Source organism: Schistocerca piceifrons, chromosome 1 (genome assembly GCF_021461385.2).
Source record: "Schistocerca piceifrons isolate TAMUIC-IGC-003096 chromosome 1, iqSchPice1.1, whole genome shotgun sequence".
NCBI classification, from domain to species: domain Eukaryota; kingdom Metazoa; phylum Arthropoda; class Insecta; order Orthoptera; family Acrididae; genus Schistocerca; species Schistocerca piceifrons.
Window position 1 is genome coordinate 603,816,765 of NC_060138.1, and position 17,971 is coordinate 603,834,735.

The following is a 17,971-nucleotide window of genomic DNA, read 5'->3' on the forward strand; positions in this document are numbered from 1 at the left end:
GTCGTAATGTGTAATAGGCAGACATCTATCCAGACCATCACACAGGAATTCCAAACTGCATCAAGATCCACTGCCAAGTACTATGACAGTTAGGCGGGAGGTGAGAAAACTTGGATTTCATAGTCGAGCGGCTGCTCATAAGCTACACATCACGCCGGTAAATGCCAAGCAGCGCCTCGCTTGGTGTAAGGAGCATAAACATTGGACGATTGAACAGTGGGAAAACGTTGAGTACACAATGTGGTGATCCGGTGGCATGGTGTGGGCATGACGAATGCCCGGTGAACGTCATCTGCCAGCGTGTGTAGTGCCAACAGTAATATTCGGAGGCGGTGGTGTTATGGTGTCGCGTTTTCCATGGAGGGGGCTTGCACCCCTTGTAGTTTTGCGTTACACTATCACAGCACCGGCCTGCACTGACGTTTTAAGCACCTACATGTTTCCCACTGTTCAAGACCAATTGGGGGATGTCGATTGCATCTTTCAACACTATCAAGCACCTGTTCATAATGCACGGCCTGTGGTGGAGTGGTTACACGACAATAACATCCCCGTAATGGGCTGGTCTGCATAGTCTTGACCTGAATGCTATAGAATACCTTTGGGGTCTTTTGGAACACCGACTTCGTGCCAGGCCTCACCGACCGAAGTCGATACCTTTCCTCAGTGCAGCACTTCCAGAAGAATGGGCTGCCATTCCCCATGAAATCTTCCAGAACTTCATTGAACGTATGCCCTCGAGAGTGGGAACTGTCATCAAGGCTGAGGATGGAGCAGCACCATTTGAATATCAGCATTATCAATGGATGGCGCCACGAACCTGCAAGTCATTTTCAGCCAGGTGTCCAGATTCTTTTGATTACATAGTGTACATTGATCCATGTGCATGTATTTCGGATGGGGAAAGTATGTAGTCGGGTGACCTAGAAAGTAGTTGAAGCTAGGTCGTTGGAACTATAGTAACCTACCTATATGAGGAGGCATTCCGTGGCAGTGGTGAGCCTCAGCACTCTATCATGAGCCAAGAGTATGTTTAATATTCTAGTTCTGTGATGCAGGACATGACAGATAGGGAAAGAAATTTTTCTACCTGATGAAAGAATACTTGGAGGGACTATAGCTTATGCCAATACAGCCCGTACAGGATTTTCACAACAATAACGGTACTTTAGTGATGCGAAAAAGTGTGTATTGTTCAATTTCTTCTATCTTCGAAAATAACTAGTATTAACGGGAGGAATCTACATTTTGCGTGAGAAATTCGAAGTGTATGGTCAACAACATCGCTGTCTCCGATTGAGTAAAGTGAATTTTTCTAGACTGGTGGATGTATGTCGGGGTGGACTTGTTTAGACCTACTGCATATGTCCAAGCTGCAGTTGCTTGTTTCGCAGTGCACTTCGACTGGCTGCAGCGGCAGTCGTGAGGAGCAGGCAACCGGAAATATTTGATTAGCTCAGCCTGGGCCGGGTACGAAGAATGGGCAGACCTGTCTGATATCGCCCACGGAGCGAGGACGAGCGAAGTCGCCTGGGTGAGCGAGACAGAGGCGGAAGTACGTGTGTTCTGTGAGAAGATTAAAAATGATGAATGTCTGAGCTGGACATATTGATAATATCCGAATTCTTACCACTCCAATTATGTCTGGATGCCCTCAAGGGCCAGAGGTGATGCTCTTTGGCATACACATGTGTCCATGCCTGCAGCTGCAGCCGCAGCAGTAGTTTCTTCCAATTCCTAAACGTTGGTGGTGACGTTATTCGAGGGTCGGGTGTGTCGTGTGTGGGCGTCTGGGAGGTGAGTGCACAGGATGTCCGAGTGTGACCCCGATCTCTGACATGTACTCATGGAAACTCCTGCTACAGGCTGGGCCGTGGTTTAAATGCGTCGTATTTATCGCTTCTCAGTACATCGCAGTGGACTCTGTCTATCACGCTGTACGAATGTCGTGGAGAGAACCAATTTAGGAATTGTATAGTGCTTTAAAATCCCAATCACGACGTCAGATTGCCGACAGATAACGATCTCTGACATATAGCCATGACAACTTATTGCTATGGATAGATAGTGGTTTAAGTGTGCTACGTTTAGCGCTTCTCAGTACTTTACAATGGATTCTGCCTTGCAGTGGTATTTGCTATCGTCTCTGTCCTGCCGTGCAGTAGGCTTTTTCCTACCGAATGTAACGGGGAGAACCAATTTAGAAATTTTATAATACTTTAAAAAAGAATATATATTTAGCAGACCTGTAGTGGTCGGCAATTCTATAACCTTGGCGGTATAAATTCATATCGAAATTTGAAATTCCAGTTGTCAGTCCTGTGCCACATCTTTTGAAGCACAATTTGTGACATCTTCAAGGTATGATATAACTCCTGAAGCAGATCGTGAAACGTAACACAAGAATGTGATCGGAGAAGTCTGGACAGAACAGAGCCCATGGCTGAATTATATATGCCATATGCCATGCTAGTTCCTATCTCATCTGCAAAACAAACAACAGCTCTCTCTCCCTCTCTCTCTCTCTCTCTCTCTCTCTCTCTCTCTCTCTCTGTATGAAATGATCTTTCTTAAAGTGTATTCCGAGTCAGCCGGCTACTAGTTTCGTTACATCATCAATTTGTGTGGGAGAGATAGCTACTCTGTCCGCCTTATATTCCCAACATCATCATCAAAAAAATGTTCAAATGTGTGTGAAATCTTATGGAACTTAACTGCTATGGTCATCAGTCCCTAAGCTTACACACTACTTAACCTAAATTATCCTAAGGGCAAACAAGCACACCCATGCCCGAGGAAGGACTCGAACCTCCGCCGGCATCAGGTGCACAGTCCATTACTGAAGCGCCTCAGACCGCTCGGCTAATCCCGCACGGCATCGTGATCACATGACCAGAAATTAATAATTTATTAACTTCAGCAATATTTCTGGATCGATTCTCAGTCAGAAATTTGCCTTGGAAGGAAGGCATCTAACGTGCTTTGGTACTCCATAGGAGTTTACCAGGCAAATGCTGCTTTGTTTGTGGTTCAGTCCAACCAAAACCAGCCCGGCAATGCCATGCTACAATATGAGGGAAAGAGAGCAGCTGTTTCAGCAGGAATTTCTCAGGTGTCAAGTATCAAATAGGTGCCGCCTCCTAATGCTTTTTTTTTGGGGGGGGGGGGGGGATTAGCGTCACATCCAGTCTCAGTCGTGGCGCCCAAGCAGATACTCTTGCTGACGAACACGCCGCAATGTGAGACCCTGATTGACCTGTGCGTATGGTGGTGTGAGCCAGTACTGGGTGTGGGATGGTGGACAGTGCGTGCTTCGACAGATTTTTAACAGTGTAACTATGTGTGATGGGTGTTTCTTGATGGTATTCCTTGCATGATCAGAATGAAAAAACATTGCAATTGTTTAAATATTCCATAACTCACCTTCAACTGCATATATTGTTCAAATAAACAATATTCCACATACTGTCTAAATTATTTAAACAATACAATGGAATCGATTCCCACCACATTCCTTAAATAAACAAATAAACTATATTGTCTAAATTTTTAAACAACTTTCCATACACTACAATCGATTTCACTTCGAATGACCGATCATCTGAATCCTTTCCCACCAGTTTTTGGGTGGGGGAGGTTAGGGGAAGGGCTGGGGAGTCTCTCAGTGTGGGGATTTAATTAACTGATTGATTTAAATAATTAGTCAAACAGGTGATATCAAAGGTGTGCTTGTACCAGTGACGGAAATTCCCAAAGGGGAGGAAAGGACGAGGGGGAGGGAGAGAATGAGGGGGAGGGGAAAGGTGACCTGGGAAACCACTTAAACGAAAATAGTTAAGAACCTGCCAATCAAAAGGATGGATTATTCCCAGGTGGTCATAATCCTCTTAGCAGAACAATAGGTTAAGGACCTGTCAATCAAAGGAGAACAATAGGTTTGTCTCTAAATGTATACCTGCTCCCTGATGTAGGCAAAGCGCAGTGTGTGCTGATGCCCCTGTTGCCCCATTATTTACAACTGAAGAATTACACTGTGATACTGTAGTGAAGACAATAAACAAACTTCGATCTGCTTTTCAGAAATAAAAGTGCGACAAGTGCAGCCACACAAGAAACTGTGGTTCATCTTTTACTTCATTCTTTGTCACTTTATCATCACGACTATGACACATAACACCAGAAGTTAGAGAAGTCAATAGTAGAAGTGGGAGGAAAAGTAATGTTGGTTACACACCTGGAGTTCAGGTAGTTGTACAGATGTTGACTTGCTGCGATCACTGTAACAATTAAATTGAAGGTGTTACGGCTTCTTAATACAGCCACAACTCATTCCACATGTCTGTGACACTTGCGATTATTTTGCACTACATTAAATATCTGAATTATCAATTAAATTGGTCAGTTTTACTCTTATGCTGGATGTTAGAGGTCTTTGCGCTTAAATGGGCCTCACAGGAAGGAAACGAGCAAAAAAGACAAATACTAGGAATATACATTCCCGACATTTATAATTGGCAAATAAAACCTTCCCGCACCTTTCATTGGTGTGGATGACCTGGCACACCTATCTGCCAGATAGTGTTTCAGAGTTGTCATGTTTAAGCTCAAAAGAAAGACATATGGATGTATGAGGAGGATGTACTCCGAAATTCTTACAAATGTGCATAAAAGTGCAGTCGCATCAAACGCCTAGCAGCAATTAAAATTTGAACGCCACTGATTCGTCAATAAGCTTATAAATGAACTGCTTGTCGTTTAATTCTGCTAAAGACCAAAATAAAGCAAAATCCGCCAATCATAATTATATTTTGTCGTTCTAACGTGATTAATTGCTTGGACTGGCACTTTTTCAAAGGCAAAAATCTTCTAGAAAGAATGATTCTCTTCAGAGCTCCATTACCACAATAAAAGTGCAATTTTTCTAAGCGAGATGACGCAGAAGTTAAAGTCACTGGAGTAGCATTCTAGAAGATTTCAAATCTCTCAGTTCAAACCTCTATCAGATCTTCAAAATGTAACATTGGTGTGGTTTCCCCAACTGTTTGACACGGGTACTGGGATGATTTATTTGAATGTGGTTCCGAAAACTTCACTTCGGTTCATAATTCAATCAGGTGGTGAGCTCTATCTCTTATGGGTGCACGTTAACGCGAATTCCACATTCTTTTGTTGAAGTCCAGTTCTTAGCAGAGTCGGCACTTTACTTTGTCGTTCATAGTTAGTAGAAAATGCTCCCTAACAATGTGTCATGTATGGACTGCTTTGATCACTTTGTTTGTCACTCCTCAGTCGATACGGCCAATCTTTTACTCCGTGAGTGATCTATGAATTTAATACGAAACCATCGCACGATTTTACCGCCATACTTTCCACACGAGCATCTAGGTATCCTGTGAGGCTACAGTATCAATGAGTCATCAATGGAATCATTCAAATGGTAAAAATACTCAGGTGTACTAATTTGTACAAATATGTAAAACTAAAAATCAAATAAGCTCATTTGTTGGTAAGACAGATGGAAGACCACAGTTCGCGGGCAGGATACTGCAAAAATGCAGTCAGTTTAGAAAAGAGGCTATTTACACATCAACTTTATCACCAATCTTACAACATTGCTCAAGTGTGCGGGACCCATATAATGATCATTTCTCGAATAGAAAATTTATCTCATGAATTATTGCTAGACGAAGGTGCTGCCTTATCATTGCTGTTAATTTGTAGACCACATAGTCGCGGGTCGCTAAAATCTATGACTTACGTCAAGTTTGTATAACATCCTCAAATATTCAGTTTCGACAGTTGCATGATGGCTCATCAATTTCAGGGACAAAAGATCTGCGCAGTTATCGTGGTTAAACAAACTACCATTGAAATTGAGAGCACATGACCGCGGGTGACCAGAATCAATTAGTCTCATAAAGAAAACCCCAACTGAATTTGACGAAATGAATAAATGAATAAGTAACTTGCACGTAGGAGGAATTTAGAATATCTGTACAAATAAAATCTTTCATCTTCGGATCCTGACAGGCACTCGGGGCCTAACGATCATACTCTGAACAAGACACCTAAAACTAGCTTGAGACTAAAACCAAAAAATCACGGTTCGTCAATTTTGCACACCATCATAGGCATCCGCTAAGGGTTTCAAGAGGTGGCGCCTGCCTACTCCTAGACTCTGATTACAGACTTATTTTCATTACACAATTCTCTGGAATTTCTAGGTGTCATTGTCGGCAGCTCTTCTAAACTACAAATTAACGAGATGAAAAATACTGTACTCTAGTGATCACTATATATTTGGGGTTTTATTAGTTGTAACTCTGTTCATGCCCAATTACATTTACTCCTTGGTGCAATTTAAGTTCAGTCAAGAGAGATACGAACCTTTACAGAAACGAGCCGGAATAATCTCTTCAATATTTTTCTATCGCTTCCTCGTTCAGCCCTTACCGAGTTGCAGGAAGGAGTCGGTCTTCCACCCTGGCGCGTTGATTCCGTCTTTGACTGCTAACACAGATATGGCAGCATTATACATACCAGTTATCTGTCCCCAATTCCTACAAGGTCACTCCCTCTCCTTGATGCATGACAGAGTAACAACAACGGTTGTGGAAAAACTAAACTTATGATGGGTTACTGACTCTGCATACGCTTTTTCATGACCTACGTATTGCAGTACATTCGGAAGATTTTTCAAATGGCTCTAAGCACTATGGGACTTAACATCTGAGATTATCAGTCCCCTAGACTTAGATCTATTTAAACCTAACTAACCTAAGAACATCACACACATCCATGCCCGAGGCAGGATTCGAATCTGCGACCATAGCAGCAGCGCAGTTCCGTACTGAAGCGCCTAGAACCGCTCAGCCACAGCGGTCGGCACATTCATAAAAACAACCTGTATTTCTGATATGTAATTCTATACCCAATGCCAAACACAACAGTAGAAAAAGAAAATAGCTGTTCCATTATCTGCGCCAGAAGAGAAGAAAACAAATTTGAAATTTCAAGGTCAAAAGCATCATCGACGGTATTCGTACTCAGTAAATGTCTGAAGATGGCCTTGTAGGAAAACCGGTTAACAATAAAAGTAATATTGTAAAACAAAAGCTAACTGGTGCTATTCATTTATTATCTCCTTCCCGGGATTGGAATTTTGTGAAAATTTATGAGTGCAACACAGCGCCATACAAAGCCAGGCAGCTACGAAACCTGCATACCAGTTGGCTTACTGCATAATAATGCGACAAACTGGAGAGACGAGGATTACCTCGATGCAGGACTAGGCTGCTAAGAGTTGATTCTACTGGCAAATATGAGAATGGTTTTGGAAGATTTGTCACATTTATCTAGTCGGATACTGACCGTAGGTTGTAGTTTACCTAACAAACACAAAAAAACGATCGCTTTCGACATACATTTTGTTCATCTTCAGTTACTCCAGTCGACATTAAGAAATTGGAATTAAGGAAGTAATACAATAAATCTATTTCTTGAAATTTCCTTGGTGTGAAGAGCATTCCATGAAGTTTCGGGATTGCAATCGGATAAGGTCCACTTCTTGTCACGATATTTCGCCTGACAACCATTAAACCATTATCACTAGTTCACATAGCTAACTTCACACCAAAATTTATGCAAAGACCCATGCACAAAGCCTCTGTCGAATTTGCACCCTCCTCGAATACTGCTCCGTCGATGAGAAGCATCCTCATTTGTAATGATGACACTGCATGCGCACTCTCTGTCGAAATGCACACTCGCAGAGTTCAAATTCAACTGTCAAAATCAATTAAATTAACTCTCATTAGATGTGTCATTGGTCACGAAATTGAAGAAGTTAAAGAATTCCCCGGCCCCACGCCCTATCCAGTTGAAAGCGGCCATCGCGATTAATAAAGTTTTTCGCTACACGCGATTCCACCGATTCTTTAATAACTGAATCCCAGAAGGATCTCGTAGAAGTCAAGATTTCAATGGCAGAATAATCCATGAAATGGATACAATGCTCGATAATGGCTGGGGGTACTGAGCTGAGAAGAGCGAGTGTAGCGATAATATTCTATGCGTATTTCACGTATCGCGCGTTTTGTATGATCAATGTAGACTTTGGCACACAGCCCTCCGCAATTACATTGACATTATTTTTCCTAATATTCTGCCTAATTTCGACGGAACATTGCCGACGTACGGAAGGACCGCCCTGGACAAACCGCTTCTTGTCCTCTTGATCTAATGGGTGGTCACGTTTCTTTTCATTTCAAGCTGTCCTGACCTGTTGTAGTGAACACTGATTCCAGGTGTTCCAGCTCCTTTGATAAGCTGTCTCAACCAGACTCAACATATACCCGGTGCAACAAAGTTCGAAGGTAAGACGGTACTGGGCTCTACACACTGAAGTTTGAATAGTTTGGCTCGATCCCCTACGTGCTACGGCACGAATATATATACAGGGTGGTCCATTGATAGTGACCGGGCCAAATATCTCACGAAATAAGCATCAAACGAAAAAACTACAAAGAACGAAACTCGTCTAGCTTGAAGGGGGAAACCAGATGGAGCTATGGTTGGCCAGCAAGATGGCGCTGCCATTGGTCAAACGGATATCAACTGAGTTTTTTTAAATAGGAACCCCAATTTTTATTACCTATTCGTGTAGTGCGTAAAGAAATAGGAATGTTTTAGTTGGACCACTTTTTTCGCTTTGTGACAGATGGCACTGTAAGACTCACAAACGTATAAGTACGTGGAATCACGTAACATTCCGCCAGTGCGGACGGTATTTGCTTCGTGATACATTACCCGTGTCAAAATGGACCGTTACCAATTGCGGAAAAGGTCGATATCGTGTTGATGTATGACTATTGTGATCAAAATGCCTAACGGGCGTGTGCTATGTATGGTGCTCGGTATCCTGGACGACATCTTCCAAGTGTCCGGACCGTTCGCCGGATAGTTACGTTATTTAAGGAAACAGGAAGTGTTCAGCCACATGTGAAACGTCAACCTCGACCTGCAACAAATGATGATGCCCAAGCAGGTGTTTTAGCTGCTGTCGCGGCTAATCCGCACATCAGTAGCAGACAAATTGCGGGAGAATCGGGACTCTCAAAAACGTCGGTGTTGAGAATGCTACATCAACATCAATTGCACCCGTACCATATTTCTATGCACCAGGAATTGCATGGCAACGACTTTGAACGTCGTGTACAGTTCTGTGACTGGGCACAAGAGAAATTACGGGATGATGACAGATTTTTTGCACGCGTTCTATTTAGCGACGAAGCGTCATTCACCAACAGCGGTAACGTAAACTGGCATAATGTGCACTATTGGGCAACGGAAAATCCACGATGGCAGCGACAAGTGGAACATTAGCGACCTTGGCGGGTTAATGTACGGTGCGGCATAAGGATAATTGGCTCCCATTTTATCGATGGCATTCTAAATGGTGCAATGTATGCTGATTTCCTAAGTAGTGTTCTACCAATGTTACTACAAGATGTTCCACTGCATGATAGAATGGTGATGTACTTCTAACATGGTGGAAGTCCGGCACACAGCTCGCGTGCGGTTGAAGCGGTATTGAATAGCATATTCCATGACAGGTTGATTGGTCGTCGAAGCACCAACCATAGCCCGCACGTTCGCTGGATCTGACGTCCCCGGAGTTCTTTCTGTGGGGAAAGTTGAAGGATATTTGCTATCGTGATCCACCGACAACGCCTGACAACATGCGTCAGGCCATTGTCAATGCATGTGCGAACTACGGAAGGCGAACTACTCGCTGTTTAAACTATTATACCTTTTCATTGCGCGTCTAAATAAGTTAGTCTTACATATTTTTCTGTCCATGAGTGCCAACTCTCACCTCCGTGTTCTTCGCAGGATTCCACGAGATAATAAAACATCCTAACCGTAGTTGCGTTTGATACATTGAACATAAGCAGGATCAAACTGGAATTGTGTAACTGAATAGTATAAGACGAAAAAATTCCATGGGAAGATTTTTACTGAGGAGTGTGTGAAAAACTGCTGTTGCTCCTGCTGCTGCTGCTGCTGCTGCTGTTATTGTTTTGCTGTTGTTGATGTATGATCATGAAGATGAGGATGATGATAATAACGATAGTGATGACAGGATAATATACGCTGCAATTCTTTGGATAATTATGCCTGCATAAATACCTAAATTTTTTGTGGATTATTAAATCCAATAATTTGAGATTATATGGAAACTAGGCTTTAATTTTGAAAGCTGAAAGAGAAAAAGCCTAAACAATATTTGAGAAAGAGAAAGTAAATTTTTAATAACTGCATTCTTAAGACTTGCATCAACCATACTGGAACACTGAAGGACATCTTGTAAATAAGAAACTTTTATTTGAACAGGCTGAAAGAAGGTCGTAGCTAATAAACTGATCACACCCCTTTTGTGGCTGCAAGATTCATGCAACGAGTACTGTAACGTTCCCTGGCAAACTCACGCTATTAATGAACAAGAGTTTATTTGTACCATATACGCCGCTCTGAGCAAGTTGTATATACCGTAATTATTGAACAAAAAATATTATTGAATTTTGTGTAAAAGACATTTGTTATTATCGTAATATTTTTTGTAGTAATATTCTCTCTGTATTTAGGATAGTAATTTTTCTATATTTATTATGTGATTGTGAAATGTGTCAGTATCTGCGATAACAGAGATGTGAAATCTAGCCAGAGGAGAATAATATTGTCAAATTACCAAGAAATGTTAATAGTCAGCAGTAGTATAAAAGAACCATGTACAGCGTATTCTTTGGTCTTCTCTGTGTAGAGCTGAATGCGAGAGGAAACTGTGTCGAAGCGATTTATGAATGGGTAGACTTCTTTTGTCTCTGTCTAGATTTAGCCGCCATTAGAGGAGGCGTTACAAATTAATGTGAGTTGAATTATTGTTGGATCTAAATATATCAGAATTTATCAAAAGTGTGTATTATTAATGTAAATTAGCTTGCCCATGTCATCTATAAAATTTCTTTAAAGAATTTTCAGCATTTTTAGCGGTGTTGCTGGGCTGTGCCGCGACCGATCGATTTGCAGCGGCGGCACATTTAAAAAATTGTTCCGCTAAAGGAAAAATCAACCAAACCCGTAAATCGGGAACAGTTAAAAATTAACAGTGAATTAAGAAAATGTTCTTCTTTTACAGTGATCCTGAGACTGATGAATTTTTAAACTAATTATACGTTTGTGCATTCGTAGGCGGATAGTTAATGTTAGTTAACATTGAAATTTAACAATTTTGGTTCTTTCAAATAACTTAAATGTATAGAGAAGTAGGTTTGATCAGCGATAATTAAATGTCGGCTTGGCAATAATTAACCATTTTCTGCTAATAGAGATAATCTTGTGTTCCATAGCTAACGCCGAGATAGAATTCAGTAAATATTTAACAAAAAAAACCACTGCATTTAGAAAATGTGTGCCAAGGCCGGATTATGTAAAGGATTTAATTCTCAACTAAATATGCTTAATCAGTTAATATGAGTTCACGTAATTCTTAAATGTACGTAATTCTTTTGAAAGTGAATTTTTTTATTACCACACGTAAATAAGAGAGAGGTTCTACAACAAAGTTCGTACTTACAGAAGACAGTTAAAGAGAGAGGCAAATTAAGTAACTAAAAGCAATAATAATTAATAATTATTCTTTAACGAAAATAACAGCGATTTCGTTAAAGTACGCCACTGCTAAATATTGTGAATTATAAATATGTATTAATACTATCGCAAAAGCGTTAAAAATACTTTCAATGATATAAATATAACTTTATTGCAAAGGATTTTCTCTATTTAAAATAATCTGGTACTAATTATTGTCATCAGCAGTAGAGAAGTACTGAATGATGACACTTTTGCATCCACAGATGTTAGCAAGTTGTACATATACCACACAACGCCGAGATTATCAACGCATTTTTCAGATGTCGCACAACTCCTTCTTGGCGTTACGATTTTTCTCCGTCAGTGTATTTTAGAGTTGTTCAAAAATTAAGCACATTTTCAAGGGAAATTTGGAGTACCCATAAAGAATATGTGAGGAGGAGCAAATGGAGGTCAACGTGAAGTTAGAGAAGATACTGTGACTCAAGAAAATTATAATTTTAACGTAATTGAACTGAATACTTAAGAGCGCTACTACACAGTAATTGTACTGCGTAGTTGGCACTAGCCAAAAATTAACTGCGTGGGGAAAGTAAAGGTGGAAGACTTGCTGGGCGAGTGAGCAATTAAACGGGCGGTGGGCGGGTGTTTAGCAGGTGGAATGTCGCAATACCGCGGCGGTGACTGAGGTGAGGCGAGGTGAGCCGCGCTTAATGGAATAGACAATGAGGGCGGCGAGGCGCGTGGGCCGCGCAGTGCTAACTCCCGGCGGTGCGGGCTTAGGGTGGCTGCCGCCTCATTGTGGGCGGTCTAAGCCGGACGCTGTGGGCGGCGGCGCCAGCGGAGGCGGCAGCGGCGCTGTTCCTTTCAGTGGCAGCGCTGTTGTGCTGAGCACTTGTCTGCCGCACAGCACGGGGCACTCAGTGAATGCATGCATGCAATATAGACATGCTACCGGCCACAGACCCTGTCGTTTGCTCAGATTCGTGGCCAACTACAAATACTTTGACCAAATTACTTCACTAAAGCTATTATGCCAGTGGCAGCCAAGAATTCGGCTCAATAATGATGACCTGGCATGAGCTCAACCTGGCTGGCACATTTCCCCCACCGCTCCCCTTGCCGTCTGTCAGCGACAAAGGAGAAGAGGGGGAAATGCACGATACTCGTATTTGAATGGCAATGCAATCGCACTGCATACTACTTGGTTTTACATTTCACAGTCCCCATCTGTCGGAAACGTGCGTTTTCGTTGCCAACTTTGAGACGTCGTTGAGGGTGGTACCGATCTATGATAGCACAGTTCAGAGTACAAATAAATACATTTGTTTCACTTAAGTGCACTTTGAACCAAAAAATGGGTCAAATGGCAGGATTCGAACCTGCGACCGTAGCGGTCGCGCGGTTCCACACTGAAGCGCCTAGAACCGCTCGGCCACCAGCGGCCGGCCGCTTTGAACACACTTGGCATTTCACACCTCTGTAACCCTCCACAACCATTCTTTTCATATATAAGCTTAAAATCCACAGTGCACTACAGTTCATCCACAGTGCACCAACTTCAAATGCAGCTGATTACTGCAGCTATTTCTTTGTGAGATTCCAACAGCTTATTACGATTTTTGTAGGCAGACAGCTTTGTGTTGTTCAGAATTTCATATTTTTCATACTTTGCAGTGATCACGGTGGTGTCAGCCATGCAGCTATATACTTTCTCATTTTACAGCTTAAATGCACCAAAGCAAGTGACGCCATATGTAAACAATGTGACACCATATGAAAACAATGGCCCTCGCTCTTTTATCAAAGATCTTTGCTAAAAGATTCCCTACTATGCTTTCAAAGATTCTACCACGGGTTTGAAAAGTATTTATCGTTGGCCATGAACACTACATTACTGATATATGAATAAATGAAGATGGTATCTGTTCTTTCGGACATGTCCGAAAGAATAGACACTATCCTCATAATATAGATAAGGTTTACCGGCCAGTGATCTTCTTTAGTGCAGATGCACTCACATTGCTCAAACGCTTACGGGAATCGGCAGATTGACTGTGGCGAGTAATGAGTATAGTAGGCAGGGGCACTACAACTGTAGAGAGTGGACAGTAAGCTGGAAATGTGAGACTGACGGTCGAACTAGCATCTGTGTCCTTCATGGCTCAGTCGGATAGAGCGTCTGCAGGAGATCCTGGGTTCGAGTCCCGGTCGGTCCACGAATGTTCAACTCTCCTCGTTGATATTCATCAAAGCCTGTAAGCAGCCAATGGTCTGGAATTCATTTTAATTTCATTCTACATTATTGATGTCACGCAGACGTGCTCTGAGGCCTCTATTTATCGTTGGCCAGCTTACATTATAGTCTTCCCAGTTCCAAAACTACGCAAATCACTATAAGTATGTGTCAGAGCATACTTACTATACTTCCAAGTACACTGCCTGACAGAAAAATCTTAAATAGTCATAAGAGAAGCGAGAAAAGAGAAATAAAAGTGATGTTACTACAAAGATCTTAACAGATGTTCTATCATCCTTTTTCTTCTCCCTGTCCGTGTTTTCCACATATTCCTTTCCTCTCTGATTCTGCGCAGAACCTCCTCATTCCTTGCCTTATCAGCCCAACTAATATTCAACATTTGTCTGTAGCAGCACATCTCAAATGCTTAGATTGTCTTCTGTTCTAGTTTTCCCACAGTCCATGTTTCGCTGACAAACAATGCTGTACTCCAAGCGTACATTTTCAGAAACTTCTTCCTCAAATTAAGGCCTATGTTTGATACTAGTAGACTTCTCTCGGTCTGTAATGCTCTTTTTGCGATTGCTAGTCTGCTTTTGATTTCCTCCTTGCTCCGTTCGTCATTGGTTATTTTGATGCCTAGGCAGCAAAATTCCTTAACTTCATCTACGTCGTGACGGTCATTCCTGTTGTTAAGTTTCTCGCTGTTCTTATTTCTACTACTTCTCATTATTTTCGTCTTTCTTCGATTTACTCTCACTCCATAGTGTGTACTCATTAGACTGTTCATTCCATTCAGCAAATCATGTAATTCTTCTTCACTTTCACTCAAGATAGCAATATCATTAGCGAATCGTATCATTGATATCCTCACGAATTATAATCCCACTCTTGAACCTTGAGTTTATATCCATCACTGCTTCTTTGCTGCACAGATTAACCAGTGCATCCCTGTCTCATAGGCACTGCGTTCTTGTTGTCCATTCTTGTTATTCCCTCTTGGCTGTTGTCCCTACTTTTATCAGACTTTCGAAAATCTTTCACCATTTACGTTGTCGAACGCTTTTTCCAGGTCGACAAATCCTATGAAAATTCTTCATTTTTCCTTATTTTTGCTTCCATTATCAACCGCAACTTCAGAATTGCCTCTCTGATGCCTTTACCTATTGTACAGCCCAACCGATCGTCACCTAACATATCCTTAATTTTCTTTTCCATCATTCTGTATATTATTCTTGTCGGCAGCTTGGATACTTGAGCTTGACTGTGAGATAATTCTCGCACTTTTCAGTCCCTGCAGTCTTCGGAATTTTGAGGATGATATATCTCCGAAAGTCAGATGGTATGTCGCCAGGCTCATACATTCTACACATCATCGTAAATAGTCGTTTTTTTGTTATTTCCCCTAACGATTTTAGGGACCGATGACTTCACTGTTTGGTCCCGCACCCAAAATCAACCAAGCAAACCAACCTAATGATTTTAGAAATTCCGGCGGAATGTTATCTATCCCTCTTGCTGTATTTGATCGTAAGTAATCCAAAGATCTTTTAAATTGTGATTCTAATACTGGATCGCCTATCTTTTCTAAATCGACTCTTGTTTCTTGTTCGATCACATCAGACAAATCTTCCCCTTCATAGAGGCCTTCAATGTGCTCTTTCCACCTATTCGCTCTCTCCTCTGCATTTAGCAGTGGAGTTCCCGTTGCATTCTTAATTTAAACCACCCTTACTTTAAATTTCACCGAAAATTGTTTGGCTTTCCTATATGCTGAGTCAGTCTATATCTTTTTCGAGTTTTTCAGATTTTTCGTTTAGCCATTTCGTCTTAGCTTCCCTGCACTTCCCATTTATTTCATTTCTTATCAACTATATTTCTGTGTTCCAGAATTTCACTGAGCGTTTTTTTTTACTTCCTTCTTTCATCGATCAACTGAAGTATTTCTACATCTACATGGATACTATGAAAATACCATTTAAGTGCCTGGCAGAGATTTCATCGTACCGCCTTCACACTAATTCTCTATTATTCCAGTCCCTTACAGCGCTCAGAAAAAACGAACATCTACACCTTTCCGTGCGAGGTCTGATTTTCCTTATTTTATTATGGTGGTTGTTTCTCTCTACGTAGGTCAGCGTCAACAAAATATTTTTTTCTGTTATCCATGGTTTCTTTGCAGTTACCTTCTATGTACCTATGTTTTTCTTTCCAACTTCTGTGAGTGTCCATTTTAGAGATGCCCATTCCTCTTCAACAGTACTGCCTACTGAGCTGCTCCTTATTGCTGTATCTATAACCTCAGAGAACTTCAAGCGTATCTCGTCATTCTACTTCTTTGCGTATTAATTCTTCCTCATTAACCTCTTAAACTTCAGCCTCCTCTTTATCACTGTTACATTGTGATGTGAATCTATATCTGCTCCTGGGTATGCCTTACAATCTAATATTGATTTCGGAATCGCTATCTGGCCATGATGTAATCTAAATGGAATCTTACAGTATCACGTGGCCTTTTCCATCTATACCTCCTCCTCTTGTGATCCTTGAACAGAGTATTAGCTATTATTAGTTGAATTTTATTGCAGAACTCAATTAGTCTTTCTTCTCTCTCATTCCTTGTCCGAACCCAGTAACCATGCCTTCTATTCTTTCCCCACAACTCCATTCCAGACCCCGTGGCTATTCAACTTTCATTTCCCTCTACGTACTGTATTATCCTTTCAGTATCCTCATACGCTTTCAGTATCTCTTCATCTTCGTCTTGCGACGTCGGCATGTATACCCGAACTAATGTTGTCGTTGTTGGTTCACTGTCGATTCTGATAAGAATAACCTTATCACTGAACTGTTCACAGTAACAAACTCTCTGCTCTACTTCCCTAATCATAACGAGTCCTACTCTCATTACACCATTTTCTGTTGCTGTTAATATTACCCTATACTCATCTGACCAGAAATCCTTATCTTCTGTCGATTTCACTTCACACAATGCGACGCCATTCATCGGCATTCCGTGTTTCCCGGTCACAGCACCACTGCAAACACAGCTTATTTTTCTCGTCGGTTGTGCAGAGACCATCATCAGTCCATATTTTATGTCCACCCAATTTTCAGTATGCTTCTGTGACACCACATCTGAGAATATTCTTTCCATTTATTCCATTTTACAAGTCTCTTAAGTCTTCTTCACTTTCGTTGACCGAGCGAGGTGGCGCAGTGGTTAGACACTGGACTCGCATTCGGGAGGACGACGGTTCAATCCCGCGTCTGGCCATCCTGATTTAGGTTTTCCGTGATTTCCCTAAATCGCTCCAGGCAAATGCCGGGATGGTTCCTTTCAAAGGGCACGGCCGACTTCCTTCCCCGTCCTTCCCTAATTCGATGCGACCGATGACCTCGCTGTCTGGTCTCCTTCCCCGAAACAACCAACCAACTTTCGTTGAGAACAGCAACGTCATCCTGCAATCTTATCCTTGATATCTCTCTCTTGAAACTATATTACATTTTTAATGGCTTCTTCGAGGTATAGATCGAACAGTAGTGAATTTCCTAGTTAAATATTTGATCAGCTGCCGTCCCATGTTCAAAATGGACCAACAAAGACCATACTTCTGTCCTACACCCTTTTTAATCACACTCCGAGGTTACGTATCTCCAATTTACCGTTAGTGACAGCTATTCTTTACTCATATCCTGGAAAATTTGTGGAACATTCGTTGATGAAATTCTTTGGAGAAAATGTGTTTAGCAACTCAGTTTTAGTGGCGATTTTGTTGGAAATATTTCCATTGCTACCACGCAATGAACCTGTTAACTATTTATTACCGCATGCATTACATACGACCAGAATGTATTCAGATTTTCTGCCAGGTACGTCGTGCAAAATGTTACAAGCATCCCATATTGAAGTCCGCACTGTTTCGACATTCCTTAAACCGTTGCCAAGCTTTGAGATTTCGCGTTCTTTAACGAGTGACATGTCCTTCTCGTAGCTTCTGCAACATCAGTACCCAGTACCCTCACACACATTGTGGGATCAGTCCTTTTTTTTAAATTTCCTTAGTAGAACACTCTGAA